The sequence below is a fragment of the Silene latifolia genome, chromosome 2, assembly GCF_048544455.1.
Source record: "Silene latifolia isolate original U9 population chromosome 2, ASM4854445v1, whole genome shotgun sequence".
Lineage (NCBI taxonomy): Eukaryota > Viridiplantae > Streptophyta > Magnoliopsida > Caryophyllales > Caryophyllaceae > Silene > Silene latifolia.
Genome location: NC_133527.1, coordinates 77,902,824 through 77,911,279, shown reverse-complemented (window position 1 = coordinate 77,911,279; position 8,456 = coordinate 77,902,824). Strand labels below are relative to the sequence as shown.

The 8,456-nt window shown below is 41.5% G+C and overlaps 1 non-coding gene across 1 annotated transcript; it reads right to left on the bottom strand.

Annotated features, from left to right (window-relative positions):
- Positions 1-4,780: 4,780 nt before the first annotated feature.
- LOC141644898 (small nucleolar RNA R71) lies at positions 4,781-4,887 on the bottom strand. Its single transcript, XR_012544500.1, has one exon. It is a non-coding gene; the product is annotated as a small nucleolar RNA R71 (small nucleolar RNA).
- Positions 4,888-8,456: the final 3,569 nt, after the last annotated feature.

The following is an 8,456-nucleotide window of genomic DNA, read 5'->3' as shown; positions in this document are numbered from 1 at the left end:
CGAGAACGACCTGATGTTCCCGACCTCCTATTGTGATTTGAAACAAGAGCTATCTTTAGTTTTGAATGAAAATTGGAAAAGATATGAGCAAATGAAACGAGAGAAGATGAGTGATGAGTAGTGAATTCCTATTTACCAAACTCTTCACCGTCCTGTAGGACAGGTGACCCTCGGCAGCCCACAGCAGGTGCCTACTCTCCCAAGTCTCAGCCCACGCAGGAGCTCCTCTCAGCTGACGACCTCCTCGTCCAACGTTGGCCCGTCTCGGGGCCTCCTCCTCTTCAGTAGCCTCCTCCTCGTGGACCTCGTCTCCAGCAGCCATCACCGCGGCGGTGAAGGCCTGCTCTAGAGCCTCCTCGACAGCAGCAGTGTCTATCTCCATGGGAGCTCTCCCAGAAGTAGAAGCCACATCACCTGTGACATTAAAGCAAATTTAGGCCGCGTCGCATGACGACAAGCCTTGGTTAATGGATTTTCGAGCCTTTGGAAGCTCTGAAACCGCTCTTTTCTCGCCGTCTTTGGCCAAACTCTCACCAACCCGATCACTCATGTGGTAATATGGGTCAAGTCAAGCCTAATTTGAAGCCTAGTTCCGGGTTCGAGTCGAAATTTCGGCAGCATTTCGTTATAATGGCGATTATGCCTTAGAAAGTGTCCTGAAAAAGCTGTCACAAACCAAAATTCCGAGATGATAGAAAGTTTACCCATCATCCAAGGGTCCCAAATATCAAGTTTCATCGCAAATGGGCAATCCTAAGACCATTTTCGAAGCAATTTACGGTTCAGTTGTGAAACCGTCTCAAATTTCACTCAAAGGCTCAAAAACTCAACGAAAATTCGAGATAAATACATGGTTATGTTCCTTATACTACCAATTATCCGTTTCTAATGTCAATTTGACAAAGCAAATGCATTTGGGGGAAAAGCCCCAAAATTTTCGATCAATTGGGTCATGAACCCTAATTTTTCGATCCAAAATTCGACAAATACAGAAGATTAATGCAAGAATGAGACACATACCTCGATTAGTCATGATTAATGCAAACTTTTGGATCAAACCTTGGCGGAAATGGTGAAGATTTGAGAGAGAAATGTGTAATTTATGTTTCGAACAAATGATTGCAACTCCTCTGATTATCGCGTTTTTATGCAGAATACACTTTGGGGAACAGACGCAGCAGGCGCTGCGCCTCTTCCAAGAGATGCAGCTCTTGCTGCTCCTCTTCCTTGTGTCCCCTCCATACGAATTTTCAAAAATTCGTTATGAGTTCGTTATTTGTGGGCCCATCTTTGGTGCGCCTCTTCGCCGATGCTATTTTATCCCTTTGGTCCGTTTGACGATTATCTTTCGTTTCGGCCCGCATTTACCAAGCCAGCAACAGACTGTTACACGTCATTTATTGCTTCCAAGACCTTTGCTTGCCGCAACGAGCATTTATTCCTTCACATGTGTTTCGACACACCTTCACGAGAGTAAGCGGATATACTTTCCCTCTCACGATATGGAGATTAACGTCTACCCAAGCAGATTTCTCCTCAGCATTTCCCGCCTGTGTCCTGCTCTTTACCCTTTTTCTCATAGACTACCCAAGCAGTTTTCTTTCATCAGTTCCCGTCTGTGTCATGCTACTCACTTTATTTTAGCCCTCACGCTTGATCTTCGCTCCTTAGCTCCCATGCACCTCCGGAAGCATTTCGAGAAAAAGTCTCAGGTATGGTCTCTTCTTATGGCTGGCGAGCCTCCTTACGTAGTCTAATGGACTTTAAACGACCCTCCCCGATAGTCGACAGACTCTAAAATGTTCCCGACGACAGGTCCTTGGCTCAGACCCCTTGAGCCGCCTCGCGTCGCCATAGTCGTCAGGTTGTAATCTTCGATTGACCTGATGGCTATACTTTGACTTTTGCCTTGTCCAAGCCTCAGTCAAAGTGGGGGCTCTGTAGATACCTCATTTCTGCACCTCTCGCAAACCACCCGGTTATGATTGGGCCGCATGTTGGTACGCGGAACGATTTGTTACAATTCATAAGTTTATCGTCAAGTGATTGCTCAAATATTACTGTCTACCTCTTAGTTTTCATCTACGTGCCGATACGGTCGTTTTGACAGTAATTAGAGTACATTTGGAGTCCGAGCCTAAAACCGTCTCCATTTTCTGATAATCGTTCAATCCCAAGTCGGAATGTTCTGGAATGTTCCGGATATTTCTATTCCATATTTTATAAATATTTCACAATCTTAATCTTTTGGCAAACAATTTCCCGTAATATTCATATAAAGTATTAAGGAAAACCAAATTATTCCATCCTTCCATAACTAAAACACGGAAATCTTTCTTCCGCAGGAGGAAACCACTTGGGAACAGACGCAGCAGGTGATGCGCCTCTTCCAAGAGACGCAGTGCTTGCTGCGCCTCTTCCCAGGTCCTTCTCTGCATATTTCTCGTTTCTTTTTCATATCTTTCCGAGATTCACTTCCAAAGAGTCTCCGAAACCCTATTTCCTCCACGTGATTAGTATAAATAGGAGCCATCGCTCCTCATATTTCTCACGCGAGTGTCCGCCCTTCTCTTCTCCCTTTGCATTCTAGACTTTTGTTCTTACTTTTTGGCGTCTACGTGCTTGATCTTTCAACCACATAAGCTCGGATCCTTCTGAGTACCAGCCTCGTTTTCATGACCGACCAATTTGACCAACTATACATCAATCAACTTAATTAACCTAATCGTTTTCCTCTTACGAGGGCACTTTCTTTGCATTCGCGTCGAGCATCACTAATCGATATCTTAGTCCTTCTCGTTTCGTCAACATGTAAGTCTGAGGGTGTAAATCTCTCTTTTATTTATTGTATTTTAATTATTGTATCACAATTGTAAGGTTTATGTCGAAAATACCTCTTAAAACCGATTTCTAAACCGTGCTTTAAAACCTCTTTTTTACGGATTTCCAGAAGACTAACCGTCGAGAAAGGACGCAGCAACTGCTGCGCCTATTCGAAGGAGCGCAGTTCCTGCTGCGCCTCTTCGTGAGGCTGCCGCAGTTCCTGCTTCCTTTCTTCTTCCTTCGTCCTCTGTAATTCGTCAAATTCTTATTTGTTTATTCGTTTGATTGTTAATTCTTCGTTATAATAGTCTAATATTTCACATGTATATTATTCATCATCATTAACACGTTTAATTCGTCATTAAATCCAACTTAAATCCCTTATAATCTCATATTTGTGGGTTTTCGTCATTAAACTCAATCCGGGTTGTAGAAGTTCGATTTGTTCATATTGAGTTTCTGGAATTCGTCTTTGATATATTTTAATCTGTCTTTTGTCACATTCATCGCATGTTCATCATTAATTCGTTATTAATTTGTCATATTTAACCTATTTAGTTCGCCTATGTCGCTAATCAATCATTAATCTTGTAATTAACCCGCCTTATCTCCGTTTCATCCATGTTTTTATTGTCTTCATGACCCATTAATCGTATGTAATTAACCTACTAATCACTTCCATCCGAGTAAATAAATTAATCCATCGTCAAATTCACCAATGAGTACTAACAACACGCAATTCCGGCTTCACAGCCAGAATTCAGGTCTGGAACAGACGCAGCGTCTGCTGCGCCTATTCTAAAGGACGCAGCTCTGCTGCGCCTGTTCCGGGTTGAATTCTTTCCCTGAACTCCGTGGTCGCCTTGACTTAGTTTAATTAGCTTACGTATAATTAAATATTAATCGTATTATCACCTTCTGATCTGTTCGTAATTTTATTCTTTTATTCTTTTTTTCTCAAAACATCCGTTTTAAAGGTATTTTCGACATAAATCGCCTAATCCAATGTAATTATGGTAATTCTTATATTGTAATTTTCTTTTATTGTATTTATCATTATTTCTTGTGTCATTTGAATGTTCTCACATGTAATTGAGCATTAAATCCTACTTCGACCTTAATTGTATGCTAAATTAATTGTTCACCGACTTAGTATTAATTCTCACATGCTAGGATTAAAACTTGGATGTTGCATTGCATGCATACAATCGACGATATATCAAGTACGAATAATTTCCCTAATCATTAGTAGAGGCCGCTATCGAGGCGGGCGGGATTAGGTGTTCGATCAAAAGAGCTTCCTAATACGTACCCTCACCCCTTACTCCAGATCTCCATGAACACCCGTGTTCATTGGCATCCACGAGAGTCATTCTAGACATAGAATGCTAAGGGTAACGATTGCTTAGTGTTCATGTCACTACTTTGTGTCTTGACATGACGCGAGGTATTCGAACGGTTCCAATTTCCCATAAAAATTGGTGGCGACTCCAACAAAAATGCAAACGCTTGTTTCTCTTCTCTCCCAAGCGCCCCCGTGGGCCCCCCCGCTGTCCACAATAACCCACCACAAAATCAACCCACAATGCATAAATTTTCATCACATTCCGTACCAACCGAGGAGAACCTACCAAATGGTACTCCCACACCACAACATTTGACCGGTAATTTCATTGCAAAATCCGCATTTCTCCAATTAGTCGAAAGAAGCCAATTTGAGGGGATGCCTAGTGAGGACCCTCATTCTCATATGGAGACTTTTTGTGACTATTGTGATGTGATTTCTCAAACCGGAGTGACTCAAGACCAAATTCGATGGGTCTTATTTCCCTTTTCTTTGATTCGTACCGCGAAACAATGGCTAAAGAGCCTTGATAAGGCTACTCTTGGTATTGACACTTGGAAGAAATTGGCACTTTCTTTCTACAAAATATTTTATCCTCCGGAAAGAACTAACATGCTAAGAGCCCAAATCACGGGGTTCAAACAAAGGGACGAAGAATCTTTGTATGAAACTTGGGAGCCATTCAAAGGAACTTGTCGCTCATGTCCTCATCATGGACTTAGCGAGTGGTTCTTGGTACAACAATTTTGGAATGGTCATTATGAAGACTCCCGAAACATTCTCAACATGGGATCAAATGGTATGTTCACCGATGTTGATGATAATCAAACATGGAACAAGATTGAGGAAATGGTGGTCCATAACTCACAATATAGTAGACCTCGGAAGGCTACTAGAGGAGGAAAGCATGAAGTGGACTCTATTACTCAATTGGGTGCTCAACTTAGTGCTCATATTGATACCATTAATTTGAAGTTTAAGAAGGCTATGGCTAAAATTGAAGAAGCCTCCAAATCACCTAAGCAACATGTTAATGCCATGGTGGCATCTTCATCAATTCCAAGTGGAATATGTGAGAGTCGTGGAACTTTGGGACATGACCAAAGTGAATGTAGGGGAACAAGTGAATGCTTTCCAAGCATATAATAGTGGTACCCCTTATTCTAACTATTACAATGAAAACACCAAATTTCATCCCAACCTCTCATACAAAAGCCAAAATGTTCAAAACCCTCAACCAACATACACCCCACCTCCAATGAGAAACCAAAATCAAAGACCCTTTTACTACCAAAACCAAGGTTACCAAAATCAAACTCCATACACTCAATCAAATGACCAACGTTTTGATGTTCAAAAAGCGGTCCTCCAAATGCAAAAGAACCAACAAGAGTTTTTCACTCAAATGGAAAAGGATAGCCAAGAAAAAGACATCACCATTAAAAATATACTAGCTCACACAAAGATGTTGGAGACCCAAATGTCTCAATTAGCATCTTCAAGTTCACAAAGACAAAAGGGGCAATTACCACCTCAAGGTAATCCCCTAAGACAAGAATCGGTGAGTGCCATCCATTTGAGGAGTGGTACAAGGTACGAAGGGCCAAAGAGGCCCGTTGATGAAGATGTTGTGAATGCTAGTAACAAGGAAAGAGTTGTTGAAAACTCTAAAGAAGAAGAACCCACCATTCAAGAAGTTTCGAAGAAGGATGAAGAGAAGGCCAAAGAAAAGGAGCCTATTGTGATTAGACTTCCTTTTCCAAGTCGTCAATCTAAGCCTAAGTTTGATGACCAACTTGGAAAATTTATGGAGATTGTGAAGAATTTGGAAGTCTCAATTCCATTTACGGATATAATCAATCATGTTCTGGCCTATGCGAAGTATATGAAAGATATTCTTACGAAGAAGAAATCTGTTAGGCCTGGAAATCCGCAGATATCCCTGATCAATATCTTGCCTTGGCCTGACTGTTAGGGTGTTGGGATGTCAAGCTACCAGGACACATGAAGATAAGCGCCAGGCCATGGAGAGGACAACGGTCAAAAAATCAGGACGATATTAGACCAGGAGATCATATTATAAGAAGATTACGCGCACATCATTCAATGGGAAGATTCTGCAATTAAGGCAGTAATTAAGGACGTAATAATGGATATTATTGTGAGTAATTAAGACTGAATATTTGGCATTTATGGAGATATTAACCAGCCGTTCAGCACATCATTATATTAGAAGCATTTGGAAATCATTTGAAAAAGGAGACATATACAAGACAAACTCTAGCATACAACATTCTTACACAAATTTTGAGATAATTACGTCCCATTGTGCTAAATACTCAACATAGTAGTGAAGTCCTCTCCTGGCTTGGTGCCCGTGGTTTTTTCCCATTTAAGGGTTTTCCACGTACAAAATTCTTTGTCTTATCGTTATTCTTTTATCATACTTTAATTCTTGCATTATATACTGTCAACCTTACTTACAGATTAATCAGAGCTAGTTAACCCTGCCTAGACTTACCCTGACCTGATTTCGCCTTGCGCAAAATCCACACAAAATAATTGGCGCCAACCGTGGGGCATCTAGCTCTTTAAATCTTTGTTCCTTATCTTACAAAAATCCAAATATCCTACAAAAATGGCCCAGCCTACCATTGAAGAACAATTGAATGCAACCCTCCAACAAATAGCTGAGTTGGAAAGCTTGAAAGAAAAAGTAGCTTAAACTAAGGCTGAAATCCTACAATTAAGAGAATCTGAGTCAGCTCTGAAACAAAAGTTGGAAAAAACCCAAGGAGCAGGCTCTAGATTCCAGCCAGGAACACCATTTCCATTAATTATCAAAAACATTGATTTTTCCAGTTTTGGGAGGCCGGGTGGTTTTAAATTCGTCAATGTTGATGACTATGGTGAGCCAAAAAATGATGATGGAAAACCCGATGAATCTGCAGCAGCCATCATGATGGTAGTAGTCCAGGAAATCAAGAAGCTCAATGAAAAATTCGACAAGATACCTGGAGTACCTGCCAGTTTAGAAGAAGCTGCCCCTGACAGCTATGCTGATTCGTCTTTCATAGAAGAAATAGCAAAGGTGGACTTGCCCAAAAAATTTGTGGTCCCGTCTATGAAAATCTATGATGGAACTAAAGATCCACAAAATCATATTGCCCTTTACAAACAAAAAATGTTAGCAGCATCCATTCCCAGTGAGTTTAGACAAGTTTGCATGTGTAAGGGATTTGGAACAACCCTGACCGGTCCTGCTTTATAGTGGTACATCAACCTGCCAACTGGGAGCATCCATTCTTTTGCCAACCTGATCAACAACTTCAAACAACAGTTTGCGAGTAGCAGGGAGTTAGAGAAGCGATCCAGTGATCTTTACAGGATTACACAGAAGCCTGATGAAACTCACAGGACATTCCTTGCAAGATTCAACAAAGAAAAAGTATCTATTCCCAGGTGTGACGTAGGAACAGCAGTGGAAGCATTCAGACAGGGGTTGCTACCTCATAGTGACTTATACAACGAACTCACTAAGTATCCCTGCCATACCTTCGAAGATGTCCAGGCCAAAACCCTCGCTTTTATTAGGCTGGAAGAAGACAAGAGCTACAAACTTGGATCATCCAGTGGACCAAAAGACTATGAAAAAAGCAATAGGAAAAGCAACAAAGGGAACAATTACAGACCTACTTCATATTCCAGGCCAGACCATTCAGAAGTCAACCTGGCACATTAGTATCAAGGTAAGGCTAAAATTTTTCCACCTATTTCTGAGCATAACTTCAGTGTTGATATTACAGGGTTAATCCAAAGGCTTGACAACATGGGACCAGTGGTCAGATGGCCCAGAAAGGTGGAAAACCCTAAACCTAGGAGAGACAATTCCGAATGGTGCAAATTCCACATGTAAGTTGGACACACAACGGATGACTCCTTCACCCTGAGGAAAGAAGTGGCTTATCTGCTGAAATATGGATACCTGAAAGACGTGATCAAGACGAAAGGAAGGAATGCAGACCAAGGCAAAGCGAACCAGGAACATAAGCAGGATCGCAACCTTCCTCCACCACCCCCAATCTATGAAGTAAAATTCATATCTGGCGGGTCAGAAATCTGCGGTCTAACTAGTTCAGCGGCAAAAAAAGATAGCCAGGACGCCAAGGATCATGTCACCCTGCAAATCGGATCATGTCCCAACAATCACTTTCAGTGATTGTGACCTGGTAGGTATCCCTGATATTCATTATGATGGCCTGGTAATTTCTATGCAGATTGGAATCGC